Genomic DNA, 15337 nt, shown 5'->3' on the forward strand with positions numbered 1-15337 from the left:
TACATTTAATATAAAGGGTAATGAGAAGATAGTAAAGAATTTTAGCAGGGATGTAAATGATATAAATCAATTATATAGTGTCTATTTACCAAAATCCACTCCAAATATCATCATGCATTAAGCCAAACATTTAAATGGGTTTGGACCTTGAAGAGGAAGTTCTAAATCAAAACAGAACAAAAAAAGTAGATTATCAATACCAAATTCTTTTTTTAACATGTAAAAATAAAATTTAAAGAATTAAGAAAGGTGATTTTTTTTTAAGATTTTATTTATTTGACAGAGAGAGAGATCACAAGTAGGCAGAGAAGCAGGCAGAGAGAGAGGGGGAAGCAGTCTCCCCACTGAGCAGAAAGCCCAATGTGGGGCTCGATCCCAAGACCCTGAGACCATGACCTGAGCCGAAGGTAGAGGCCTAACCCACTGAGCCACCCAGGCGCCCCAAGAAAGGCGATTTTTGATAATGCTTAGGTATCTATTAGGCCAACTATGAATGAGCAATAAGGAAAGAGATTCTATCTTAGTGCCACCATCAAAACACAGATACACAGGCATGGGACACACACACACATACATGTCTGCAAACAGGAAGATCATGTCCTGGCTCAGAATCTTCCAAGATATATATATATATTTTAAGATTTTATTTATTTATTTGTCAGAGAGAGAGTGTGGCAGGCAGAGGGAGCCTGATGTGGGACATGATCCCAGGATCCTGAGATCATGACCTCAGATGAAGGCAGGAGCTTAACCAACTGAGCCACCCAGTGCACCCCCACCTTTTTATAAAGATTTTATTTATTTATTTGAGAGAGAGAGAGAGAGAGAGAGAGCACAGAAAGAGAGTGAGAGAGAGAAGCAGAGACTCTTCCAAGATATTCTTGTAGGATAAAGTTTCCCAATTTTGTTGGTCTCCTTAGACCACAAATCCCACAATTCTCTGTCTCTGATTCCGCAAAATTTTAGTCATTTCTCTAGTAAGGGAATGTAGGGATAATGGTTTTTATTCACTAAATGTGCTTTGGGATTAATCTTTTTAAGTACTGGATATTTCTAGGCCACCGGTCAGATGAATAAGCTTGTAGGTCACTGTGTAATGTTTAGACCAAGAACAGTTAGTTAGGTAATAAGGGCTAAGCACAGATTTAACAAGGACAAGTCAAAAGGAGTCTTCTGATCCTCTTGGTCTTGTACATTTAAGGGCAGACTCAGATCACACAAAACACTACTTCTTCCCTGTAATTTTCTTTGCCTTTATTTGGCTCTCAGAGTTTCATGGGGCTACCCAGAAGGATCTGTTTCTTGCCTTGCTTACCCCATGCCTTAAATAATCCCTTAACCTTTAAATTTCCAGTCCAAAGAAACTGACAAAGCAAAATCCAACCTGACTTGAAATGTAAATGTTGACCCAATTTTTTCTTTCATGTTGCTCTCTCAGTGCTGATTTGGGTGAAACAGGAACAGATGGCAATGTGTTCCTTGTTGGGGGGGAAAGAATTTTTACTTCTAAAATGCTCCCCTTCACTCAATCACATATTGCCATCAATAAATGTTTCACTTGCTCATTTAATTACTCTGGCCCAGAATGCTTTGGCCACACAAGTCTAATAAAAACTCAAATAGATTATATTATTCTGGAAAGAAAGTGGAAAAATAATGATAATATAAACCATTTGATAGAGAAATATTAGAGACTAAAAGCTTTGTGTCTCAGACTGAAGGGCAGTTGAAGAGATGGTCTCAGGGGCAAATTTCAAAATAAGCTGTGGAATGAATAACATACAACTCTGTATGTTCAGTGGCCAACACAAAGCAGGCTGGGAGCAAACTGAGGACAGGAGTGCACAAGAGAGCCTCAGTAGACAGAAGGTGTGCCAGTGCTGGCTGATCCACACACACCCCAGATGGGGTTATTATGCCTATAAAATAGTTTACTGAGATACAAGCCTAATATTTCAAATTCCCAAATAGAATTGGAAAAAAAAAATGTTGAAATGTTGAAATGTTGAAAAATATGAGAGTTCTTTTGGAATAAGAGGGGAGTTCCTACAGGGATGGACTAAAGGGAATAGTCAGCTGCTTCTATTTAAAATCTCCCTTGGGTATGTGTGCTTTCCCTTCAGAGGAAGGGCATGCAGAAATGCTCTAAACCCTCCAGTTTGCCAGTAGTCACGCCAGGGTAGGAAATGATTCTCTTCCTTTTCTTTCCTTCCTCCCTTCCTCCCTCTCTTCCTTCTTCCCTTCTTTCCTTTCCCGTCCCTTCCTCCCTCCCTTCCTTCCTTTCCTTTTTTTCCCTTCCTTCCACATACCTCTGAGGCTTATAAATAACTCCCTTGAACTCCCTTGACTGGAGGCAGCACGTCAAAAAGCAGTACCTCTCCCTGTCCTATTGGACATAATGGACATAAGTTCTCAATGACTTATACATTGGTGTCAGTCTGGATCATGGTGGAAACTAAATTCTCCCCAGGTGGTTCAGATGAAGGGACTTAACACGAAAAACAACTCTTAAACGGTTCCCGAGGCAGAATTTCCTGATCATGGGCCCAAGACTGAATTTCTAAAACCATCTTGTGGCTGTGTGATGAGCTGAAATCATGGCAGGGCAACTCTAACAACTGGATCATCATCAACTCAATGCTCTCCTGGCATCAGTCTGAATATTCTTTCTAACATGGTCTGCTGATCTCATTGAGGCTGCTAAAGGAAGCTCTGGGTGAATCATGACAAACGACACTGGTGGTATAAAGGGCAGGGTGGTATTTAGGACCTCAGAAGACTAGGTTTGACTCCTCTACCTTCAGTAGAGACTGAACTTCAGGAAAGTCATTTAAACTTCTCTGGGCCTCAGCTTCCTTATTTATAAAGTAGTGACATCAACAATTCCCCCCAAACATGGTATTGTTACTATTTGTTAAATAGAGCTAGAATAAAGGTATTGATCTTACTCTAGTGTTCGGAAGGCAGACTGTAGAGTCACACTTCCTGGTCATTTTGAATCCTCACTCTAATACTTAACGAACTATAACCTTTGACATGTTATAGAACTCTTGGTGTCTTCCTCCATAAATGGGAGGTATTGTACCACTTAGTAAGATAATACATTTAAAGTGTTTTAAAATAGTGACTGGCACATAACTTTGTTTATGGAAATTTCATATATAGAAATCTACATAAAAATGATTCCTGCAAATATGCAGACATGAATTATACCTATGGTTGGACTCCCAATTTGAACTTTGGCCCTAACTTTAAATTCCTTTGTTGCAAAATCAGTATTTACTAGAAAATTCTTTTGTAAGGATCTCAGAAATGTTATACCTGAGAGTTGAAATTTCAAGGCCTAGGTGCCAGCTCTGGTGGTGTTCACTAAATTCTGCGGGTCTGGATGTGAGCATCATGCGTGAGTGTGCTGTGTCTGTGTTCTTCATTCTCTAGCCTTCACAGCGAATGAATTCTCTCCTATAGCTTTCCTCTTTTCCTTTGTTTCCAGACTCAGAGAGAACTTTCAAATTTTGTATTTTTCCCTCTATATCATTGATTCGATATTTTTGAGAATTTGGTTCTATGGTTTCTAAGGATGGCTTTAATGTGGCTGCTTTAAAATGTCCTTATGGCTCAGTGGGTTTAGCCTCTGCCTTCAGCTCAGGTCATGATCTCAGCGTCCTGGGATAGAGCCCCACATTGGGCTCTCTGCTCAGCGGGGAGCCTGCTTCCCCCCACCCCGCCGCCTACTTGTGATCTCCCTCTCTGTGTCAAATAAATAAATAAAATATTTTTTAAAAATAAATAAAATGTCCTTATAACATTTCCTTATCTTTACAAAATTTTAAGTTTTTTATTGGAGTCTGCCAGTTTTTTTCCAACCAACCCCTTTTTAAAATTGACTCTTTTTCTATTATCTCATTTGAACTCTTTTATTATAATCTATCATCTCAGTATTTTATTAAAAGCTATGGCAGTTGTTTTCAACTCTGCCAAGAGCTCAGACACTGGAGTTAGGCTCCCTGAGTTTGAACCTTGGCTTTGCCATTTACAAAGCTATATGGCATGAGCATATTACTTATGTCTTGTTTGTTTCTTCCTATGTAAAGTGGGAATAATCTTAGAATTCCTCATGTTAATTATAAGAGGGGATATGCATTAAATATTTAAAGTGCTATTGAAAAATAGCTCTCAAAACATAACTGTCATTTTTTAAATGGCTCTTTTCTCCACAGAAAATATTTATATCCATGTCATGTATACCATATTTGTATCGACACATATGCACACAATACACATATATTTATGTACCTATGTGTATATGTGCATGTACACATATACCCTTTTTTGCACTGAGTATCATAGTTTTAAGTCTTTTTTTATGTTGCAGACTTCCATTCTTTCTGTCTACTCCTCCTTAAAAGAAGCCCATCCAGTTCTGATTTTTGCCCGTAAATAGAGAAGACACATTCTCCACACTTGCCCTCATGAGCCACCTGCTACTGTGAGAATGTTCCTATCACAATGTGGGTGCTGCTTGGTGTCTCCAAGCACCAGATACTTCCTGGTATTTCAGTCTTTGATGTGAGATATATTTGCTGGTGTCAGTGTTGGATTATTTTACTAGGAAGAATAGAATTTAACTCTGGTTAATATATAGGAACTCCCACACCAACGAGAATAAAATTAAAAAGTTAAACCTGTCACCAGCAAGAGTACAGGTCACCATTACTATGAGCATCTCCTGTCCAGCTCATTTCTACTGATGCCTCCCCACTCCCACCTTTTCTGATTTAGGGCTTTAATATGGCTTTGACAGAGAAAGTAACTATTGTATTATTGAAGTTGACTATTGGTTTCTAGTGATGCTTTTCAAGATAATCTATGGTTTTAGACATTTTTCTAGGTCTGTGGATATAAAGCTTAAAAATAAAGACAGTTCCTGGCTCCTATGTGTTAACAATCAATTTTTTTAAAGTTTTTATGGTAGTAAAATACACATAACACAAAATTTGCCACCTTAACTATTTTTTTTAAAGATTTTATTTATTTATTTGAGAGAGACAGTGAGAGAGAGCATGAGCGAGGAGAAGGTCAGAGAGAGAAGCAGACTCCCCATGGAGCTGGGAGCCCGATGCGGGACTCGATCCCGAGACTCCAGGATCATGACCTGAGCCGAAGGCAGTTGTCCAACCAACTGAGCCACCCAGGCGTCCCCACCTTAACTATTTTTAAGTATACAGTTCAGGGATATTAAGTACATCCACACTGTTGTGCAACTATCACCACCATCCATACCCATAATGCTTTTCCTTCCTTCCTTTCCCTTCCTCCCTCTTTTCTTTTTTCTTTTCTTTTCTTTTCCTTTCTCTCCCTCTGTCCCTTCCTTTTTTTTTTTTTAAAGATTTTTTTAATTTATTTATTTGACAGACAGATCACAAGTAGGCAGAGAGGCAGGCAGAGAGAGAGAGGAGGAAGCAGGCTCTCAGCAGAGGGCCCGATGTGGGGCTCCATCCCAGGACCCTGGGATCATGAACCGAGCCGAAGGCAGAGGCTTTAACCCACTGAGCCACCCAGGTGCCCCTCTCCCTTCCTTCTTAAAGTCTTTTAGAGAGAGGTGGGGGTCGGATAGTGGGAGAGGGAGAGAGAGAATCTTAAGCAGACTTTATGCCCGGTGCGGGGCTCAACACCATGATCTTGAGATCCTGACCTGAGGCAAAATCAAGAGTCAGATGCTCAACCAACTGAGCCATCCAGGCACCCCTCAAAAACTTTCCATTTAAAACTAAATTCTGTCCTTATTAAACAATTCCCGATTCCCCTCTCCCCCTTGGCCCCTGGTAACTACCGTTCTACTTTCTGCCTTTATGATTTTGACTTGTCTGAGCACCTCCTATAAGTGGAATTATACAGTATTTATTCTTCAGTGACCGGCTTATTTTACTTAAAATAATCTGCTCAAGTTTCATTCATGTTGTAGCATACTATGAGATTTCCTTCCTCTTTAAAATTGAACAATATAGCTTTGCGCAGTGGCAGTATCGTAGCCAATGAGGTTTATCCGAGGCGCGATTATTGCTAATTAAAATTGAACAATATACTGTTGTTTGTATATGCCAAATTTTGCTTCTCCATTAATTCATTGATGGACACATGGGATGTTTTCATATTTTAGCTCTGACAAATAATGATATTATAAACATGCGTGTACAAATATCTCTTTAAGATCCTACTTTCAGTTCTTTTGGGTATATGCCCAGAAGTGGAATTGCTAGATCATATGTCAATTCTTTGTTTTATTTATTTTTTTTTTTTTGAGGAACAGAATTAAATTTTACAATGGATATGGGGCTACCTGAAAATGTAAAGAACAATTTTATGCTAATAAATTGAACACAGGAGTGAAATGGTCAAAGTTGAGACAAATACTAACATTCATTCAAGAAAAGAACAGATAACCTGTATCCATTACAGAAACTGAATATTCAGTTAAAAACTTTCCCAAAGACATTACAAGAAAACTGTAGATAGAGATCCCTCATGAAAGCATATGTTGCATTTTTATAAAATATGCAAGTAAAATCCATATATATGTTTATATAAGCTTTGTATGAGGGACAGAGGAAATAGCAGAACCATATTTTTAACTTTGGCTAACTTGGGGAAATTAAAGATAATGAGGAACTCATTGAGTTTTTAAAAAAATCTGCATTACTTAAATTTTATAAGCATACATTAATTTTAATTTTTAAATTTATTTATTTGAGATAGAGAAAGAGAGAAAAAGAAAGAGGGGAGGGGCAGAGGGAGGGAAAGAATCTTAAGCAGACTCACTGCTGAGTGTGGAACCCAAAGCAGAGCTTGATCCCAGGCCCCTGAGATCATGACCTGAGTCACAATCAAGAGTTGGACTTAACCAGCTGAGACACACAGGCACACCCACTGTTTTTAAAATTTAAAAATGTAACTAAAAATAAAAAAAGAAAGAAAGAAAGGGAAGGGAATCCACTTCATAGTTTATGGCAAGAGGAATATTAGAATCAGCACATCTGTTTAATGCCTACTAGGTCTCGGCCCCTATGTGTGGTGCTGAGGACACAACAATAAATAAATAAAACAGTATCAGTCTTGATGATCCTTAATACAATAGAGTGAGATGGACAGAAAGTAACTGAGTTCCTGCCTAAATTACAGTTATAATTAGTATGCATGATCATTGAAAGCATGAACCTCCTCCCTCAGTTGGACAGCACCTAACACATTGTCTGGCACATAGCTGATATTATTTAATAAGTGTTTGGGGGGTGAATGAATGATGTGTGTGGAACCGTAAAGCACACATAGAAAGTGAACAATTCTATCCGTGGAGCAGGAAAGGAGAGAGAGAGAGAGAGGTGGGGGAGGGGCTTTAGTTAGCCTTTTAGAGTTGTAGGTGTTCATAGTAACTGCTAAGGAACAGATAAAGGGAACTCCAGGCAAAGCAAGGCATGCATGAAAAGCTGGGAATCCCATGGCATGATCAAGGAATGGAAGTTACTCAGCACAATCGCTGCCCTGTAAACAAAGATGGTTGGTTTCAGAAATGAGGCAGGAAACGGGATAAAGAATAGCTTCATTTACCAGGATAAAACATTTGGATTGGAGTTAAGAAGATCAGAAAAAGCATAGAAGTAAGGCTCTCGGAGGCAAAAGAGTATTTCTTTCTCTGATTGAATATATGTATTGATATATTCGTGTGTGTAGGGACCATGATTGCTGGTCACACTCTCTATGAAACAGTGAAATAGGAGATAGGAGGTAGGTCCCCCATCCATAAATAAATGTGAAGATAGCTAGGGTGTGAGAGAACGAAGAGAATTTATAATTACTATATTTATTTTATGAGTCTTTTGAGTCTCAAACTCAAACTCAAAAGGAGTTGCTCATATTCATATCCTGCTGTCTGGTCATGAAGGGAGTGACTGCAACTGCTGGACAGAACGATGTCATGGCTGCCTCTGTAAGCCTCAGGTTTTATGACGACTGGCTCCAACCCTCTCAATGACTGGAGATTATTTCCTTCAAAATACTAACTTTCATGAGTGAGCATGAATGCACAGATAGTAGTATTCAGAATCCATTTTTGTTTCTCTTATAAAATTTCACCTATTTCCAAATACAGACATATTTGGAGATTGAGAATCTAAGTAAATAATTTAGGGCTAAATTCTTTTGACTTGAGAGCTTCAAACTGAGAAATCAGGACACTAGGAAATCCTGTTGAATTATTTTCCCCTTTTCATTTCAAAGTAAACAGTCGACACAACTCCCTGCTCATTTCTTCTGTTTGTTTATAGGTACTGAGATTCAAGAGTGGGGGCTCTTCCCTGCTCTCAAGCTTCTGAAACAAGTCTGAATCCTAATCCATAAAGACAATTGTCTGAGAAACAAAATTTGCTTCTTTTTCCTCTAACTCAACTTAACCTCTTACACAGAAGCCCCATGACACCGACGAGAACCTTCACCTCTGAAACTTTTAGGATTCCTATCTTGTGGTCATACTCCAGCTTTTGTTCCAGGATATTACATAGGTAAGGTAGGTGGAAAGGTAGAGAATGCAGGTGGGGGAGAGGGAAGCAATCTGCTTCTTGGTCACTTGTCCACATTGATTTTCAATGGAACATCCATTATCCCCATCTGCCTGGTTCCCATCAGATCCAGGGATTCTCTGCTGTTCTGAGCCATGATTCTGGCATGGATTTTTTTTTTTTTTTTTTTTTTTTTAAACCAGACTGCATATGGGGCCATCTGCCTTATGTGCCCCACAGCTATTTCTTTCTTGGGTCTTGTGGCCTTCCCAGCAGCACTGTGGAATACAGTTTTCCTCTGCTTTTGGGACACACAGACCTCTCTATTTAGCTCGCCATTACTCCCCCACTCCAACTCAGAGGACTTTTTATAAGGATATATAATAAGGGATTGTTTTTTTGAGTGTGTGCTAGTTTATTTCAAGATAATCTGTCCATCCCTTCAAATTCCTCCTTCCAAATGTTTAGACATTTTACAAACTACAACCCAGAAAGACTTGTGGGGAGGTATAGGAAAAGAAAAAGATAATATCTCCAAATGTTTACCCACTGTGTTTTTATATATCATAGCCATCCTTTCTGTTAGGCAACAGTAAAACTGGCAAACACAGACTTGGCCATCCATATACATCCTTTTGTTAGGGGAGGCAAAAAAAAAAATCGTTCCATACACCTATAGGCTCAGACTTGGTTTTATTTAACCAATGTTTACTGAACATGTGCTGTTTGCAGAATACGGTGCATAACACAAAGTTGAAGAAAAACAAGATTTCTGTCCTGGAGGAATTTGCAGTCTAGTGAAGAAGGAAAACTCGAACATAAATAACAGTAATGTAAAACCTAAAATGATTAATCTGCCCACATGAGTCATAAACAAAGAGCTTTGGGAGCACTGAGAAGGCGATTAATTTTAATCAGGGGATTGGAGAAAACTTTAGACCTAGCGCTGACTCACACAGCCTACCGGTAAACAGAACATTAACAACTCTCTGGGCATCTGCTGGGGCGGGGGACGGGGAGGGGTGGGAAACAGAGAAGAGCTCACTGCTTCTTCAACCCCTGGACAAGCTCAGGTGTGTGCCTTGGAGGGTCCAGAACTTAGAGGTAGTTTCTGTGCTAAGAACTCTCTCCATACATCCCTGCCCACTGTTAGAGTGAGCCATTTCTCTCTGCCATTATCTACTTTTCTAAAGCTTCCGCCTTCAGGTCAGTCATTCTCTTGCCTGCTTGATTTTTTCATGGTGGTGGTTGGGGGGAGTGGGGGGTTTGTTTGGTTCTCTGTCTTTTTTAATGTTTCCTTTAGCTGTCCTTTTTCTACCTCACAGACTGACTTCAAATTCCGAACCCCTTTGTGCTTGGCATTTTCCGACTAGCTAAACTTTGTTCATAAGCCTCAAAGAATCAGAAGCTTTGGGAAAATGACATGGTCAATAAAGCAGAAGAAGAAAATGGGATTTCTTTGTCTTTAAAAAAAAAAAAAAGCTAAACCCTTAAAAGCATATTATTAAGTGAAAAGAGCCAATCTGGAAAGGCTACCTACTATATGATTCCAACAATATGACAAAACTGGAAAAGGCAAAATTATGGAGACAGTCAAAAGATCAGGGTTTGCTAGGGGTTTAGGGGCTAGGGGTCGGGAGAGATGAATAAGCAGAACACAAAGGATTTTTTTTTTAGAGCAGTGAAGATACCATAAGTGTGGGTATATGCCATTATACATTTGTCAAAATCCATAGAATGTACAACACCTAGAGTGAACCAGAATGTAAGCTATGGACTTTGGGTGGTAATGATGTGTCAATGTAGGGTCATCATTTGTAACAAATGTACCATTCTGGTGGGAGACCTTGACAGTAGGAGAGTTTCTGAATGTATAGGGTGAGGGGGTATATAGGAAATCTCTGTACTTTCTAATTTTTGCTGTGAACCTAAAACTGCTCTAAAAAATAAAGTCTACTTAAAAAAATTTTTTCAAGTTAGTATGCATTGTTTCTTCTACTCCCCACCCCCTCCACCACGAATGAGGGACTGTTCTTATATTCTTTTAACCACAGTAGTGCTTTCGGAGTGTCTGTACTAGTCTCTGCTGTTTGTCAGCCTTGCAGAGTGAAATTATCTTTCACTTTAACAGGACGTAAGTGGTAGGTAAATCTTTCACTCTCCTGGTATATATATATATATATATATATATATATATATATTTTTTTTTTTTAAGATTCACTGTAATTTTGCTTCCTGCAATAAGTATTGTGCCTTGATGTATACTTCAAAGAGATATGGCCCAGATAAGAAAGGGCAAAAAGAAAGGAGAAAATCAATATGGGGAAATATCATTTCTGATTGCTGTGAAACATTTCAACGCTCCCTATTTGTTTTATCACTCAAAGAAAAACTCTGATGGTATACAAGACTTATTTAGCACCATACAAAGTGTGTGATGCTGAGAGAAGACAGTGTGCCTTGACCAGTCACCATGGTAACTTCTAAAAGCAAACATTATGTCTGATTAGGTTGCCCTTCTCAGGAAGAACTGACCAGGAAAAGATCTTTTGAAAAGTTTAAAATGAAGGCTAGGAAGATACTGGTACTAATTCTACCCAGCTGCTCTCCTCCCCGACTCTCCTAATAAGAGTGACTCACACTATTTTTTAGAACCTTTTCCCACTCCCATAGAGAGCTTCCAATGACATCCTCCCCTTGTTGAAAATGTGTCTCAGTTCAGTTCTTTGTGGTTATTGTCTCCACAGCCCATAATCAGAATTCCAGATATCTTTGTGATTGCTTGTAAAGAGATTAAAGAATGTTCCTTAAAAAAAATAATAATAATAATAAAAGAAGTGAAACATAATCGGCTCTAAAAAAAAAAAAGTTGTAAAAGGAAGCAAAAACTCAATCACGTCTGTCTTACAGTAATTTAGGAGGCAGGCAGCAGTAAGGTGAAAAGAAGCCAGGAGACTGCTTTATGTTAGAATTATTTGGGGGGAAGCTCTTATGCTTATTTTGTAAAAGCTCTTTTTGAAATGCTCTCTGCTTTTACAAAAAGATCCTTATAAACAAGATTTTTTTTCCCCACTAAGTTTCGGCTACTAACACTGGTGTCCATAAAGTACAATGTGTATCCATTAGTCTATTCTTCCTATTTAATTTCTTAAATAATGTAAAAATCCAAGTGACTTCACTGGAGGCTGATGAATGTAAAAAGGGTCACCAAGTAAGGACGTGATCGTTTTACTCCTACTTTAACTGAAAGGGTAAAGTCTTCCTGGGCTGGTATAATATTTGATAGCAGTGGGCTTAGAGAGAATTCAAGTAAAATCTGCAAAATATGTGCAAACCTTCTGGTGCTTTGTAAACCTAAAACACGGGGCCACATCAAAACGTTACTGTCTATACTTAACTCTGGTGTTGTAAGTAACTAAGGAATCAGTTATTCAACTAACATAGGAAAAAATTTTTGAATTTGAGCAAAAGGTAAAACTAAGTGTCGTTCTTTTTTTTCTCTTTAGTGAAAGGAAACAGCTTTTTTTTTTCTGATTATACATGAATATTGCCACAAATCCTAGAGAGAAATGTGATAATATACATCAAAATTAAAAATGCACAACTCTTTTGCCTAGAGATAGAGCTCCACATGTGCAAATGAAAATGCGTGCATTCCAAGATTCTTATTAAAGCAAAAGATACGAAGTTATCTAAATGTATTCTGTGGGCAGGAGGTTAAAAGTGATGATGTAGTCATACAATGTAATACATTTTGTTTTTAAAAAGAATGAGGACGTGCTATATGGGCCAATAAGGAATAATCCCCAAAGTATACTCTTAAATGACAAGACAGCAAACAGATATGTCCTAAGTGCTTGTCATATATTAACTCATTTCAAGCTCACAATAATCCCCTTGTGTTGGTACTCTTATAATTCCTGTATTATAGATGAGATATGGGGCACATAAAGATTAGGTAACCTGCTCAAGGTCACAGAGCTAGTTAAGGTTAATGCCAGGATTTGACCCCAGAGTATCTATCTAACTTCAGAGTTTGCAGTATTAAACACTGAGAAATACTATAAAGCAATGTTTAGAATAATGTACATAATATACTGCTAATGTATAACAAAGAAACACACACACACACACACACACACTTATGCATGTGCACAAACACGCACACACAATTTTCAATATTCATGGATTCATCTACTTGCTAAAATGTACTTAAAACCTCAAAATCAATATTCACCAAACTTCCTAGGTCAAATGAGGTGGCACTTGGCCTTCTTGTTCTTATTCCTATACTGTGAATAAAGTGTCCATTTTATAGTGTACTTAGTGCCCGTTTTTTTTTTCTCATTTTTGTGTTTTTAGTTGGTGACTTTGCTGTTTAAAATGGTCCCAAGCATAGTACAGAAGTGCCGTCTGGTGTTCCTAACCCCAAGAAGGCTGTGATGTTCCTCAGAGAAAATAACGCGTTAGATAAGCTTTGTTCGGGCATGAGTTATAGTGCTATTGGGTGTTAGATCAATGTTAATGACTCATAAATAAGATATCTTTAAACAGAAACACATAAAAGAGAAAGTTACATATTGATCAGTTGGTGACAATGTTGTGACCAGAGGTCACAGGAACTTAACTCTGTATTCCATCTAGGAGTAATGATGCAGGAGTTGCTAGTTCAATGTTCACAGAGACTCTGGATCACAAGTACTGTGAATTATAAGAATCAATTATATACATATGTATGTGGGTATATGTGGTCTTGTAAGTACCATGTATAGAGAAATCTTAAGGTGATAAACCGTTTACAGTGGTTGTTTGGAGGAGGAAAACTATACCAGATGGAGTTCAGAAGTGAGAGAAAGACTTTCTTTTCCCCTTATGAAATTTTACCATGTGTATCATCTATTGACATATTTTCATGCAAACATTACAGAGAAAGGAAGTTTCCCAAAGTTTTGTATAATCCCACCTTCCTGCAAATGAATTCATAAAAAAAGTTTCTAGGCTTTTGAAATGCAAATAGAATGTACATGATCATACTCTACTATATCTTGCTTTTTTAAACATTATACGCTGACCTTCTTTCTAGGTCAAAACATAAAGAAGTACCTGTTCCTCCTTTTCCTTCTACAGCCCACCACAAACACAGTCCCATACTGAGACACAGACATCACAGATTTCTGGCTTTCCAGACTGCCCTCCCACAACTGGCATTTCTGTAAGACCATAGCAGCAACATTTTGAAGACAAAATCATGCCTTGACTCTGAAATTTAAAGTAAGAACATAGAGGAGGGTATATCAAAAAATGAGGAGAATCTGCTGAAAAGTTTTGTGATTTTTTTGTGTTTTTACTTTTCAGCCTGAGCTGGAGAATTTTCATTACAAAGACATAGAAAAAGAAAAAATTTACTCTGAGTCAGTCACATACTAGGTACTGTATGCATGTGTATACGTATTTTTTGATCTCACACTACGGGAGTTAGATAGAATCATTCCCATTTTATAGACAGAGAAAACAGGCTTCCCCAAATGAAGCCATTCATGTCTATTGACAGCGAAGAAGAGAACCCCTTTCTACATTCATCTTCAGGTTAAATGTTTATGGGTACTTTTGTCTTAATCCTAATATTTAATAGTCATATCTGCAGGTTAGATGGCCATTTTTTATCACTATATACCACATTACATGGCGTCCAGATTCCCCAAGACCACATAACAGGTACAATGTTAATTCCAGAACATAAGAAACAGACTGACTACTGGAATCACAAGTGCACATGACTCATTGCATTAGACAATGAAATCCTAACCTTTTCGGTACATCCAAGTTTTCTAATAAAACTAGTCTCCACCAGAAGATTCTGGTTTTGCTATTCAAAAATAAATAATAATAATAATAACAACAACAACAATAATGACCCTTAAGATACTGACATGCCAGCTTAGAGAAAAAGATGATGAAAAATTATAGTTACTGGGGCACCTGGGTGGCTCAGTGGGTTAAGCCGCTGCCTTCTGCTCAGGTCATGATCCCAGGGTCCTGGGATCGAGCCCCACATGGGGCTTTCTGCTCAGCGGAGAGCCTGCTTCCCCCCTCTCTCTGCCTGCCTCTCTGCCTACTTGTGATCTGTCCCTGTCAAATTAATAAATAAAATCTTAAAAAAATTATAGTTACTTAAAATAATGGCTTCCAGACCATAGGACCAAGTTAAGTTGAATATAAATAAAATCAAGGAATTATTCTCATGATTATATTTCAATTAGACCTGCTGGTATACTCCGTGTTTAAGTTTGAGTTGTAATACCCACTAATTGCCCCTAGAGGGAGAATGAAACAAGAATAGGCAAATAGAGCGTTAAAAGGTGGATAAAGTACAATGATCTTGAAGATTGCCCCTTAACAGAGAAAAGACATTTTGCCGAAACTGTCATAAGCAAAACCAGAGTGGGTAGTATTATTATGATATATTTTCTAAGTACAGTTGACTCAACCTCTAAAATAAAAAGGATCATGTTTTTAGTTTCCCTTTAATTTTGAAGAGAAAATAACTATGCACACACACACAATTTCACCTACTTCACTCTTTATAAATTGCAATAATATTTATATTCTAAAAGAGATGATGAGCGGCTAAAAACACTTTTTTAAAAAAATGTGCATTTAGTACTTAGTATTCATGAAATGAATACGATGCTTATCTACTTAAATATACAAGTAAAGCAGCTTAAGGAAAGGAGGACTCCTGCAAAGCAAATTATCCAATGCTATATAAAATAATGCATAAAATT

The 15337-nt window shown here is 38.0% G+C and overlaps 1 pseudogene; it reads left to right on the forward strand.

The window, feature by feature from the left end:
• The first annotated feature begins 6006 nt into the window (after positions 1–6006).
• LOC125108021 (uncharacterized) lies at positions 6007–6135 on the forward strand (annotated as a pseudogene).
• The last annotated feature ends 9202 nt before the right edge of the window (positions 6136–15337 follow it).

The sequence above is a fragment of the Lutra lutra genome, chromosome 8, assembly GCF_902655055.1.
Source record: "Lutra lutra chromosome 8, mLutLut1.2, whole genome shotgun sequence".
NCBI classification, from domain to species: Eukaryota; Metazoa; Chordata; class Mammalia; order Carnivora; family Mustelidae; genus Lutra; species Lutra lutra.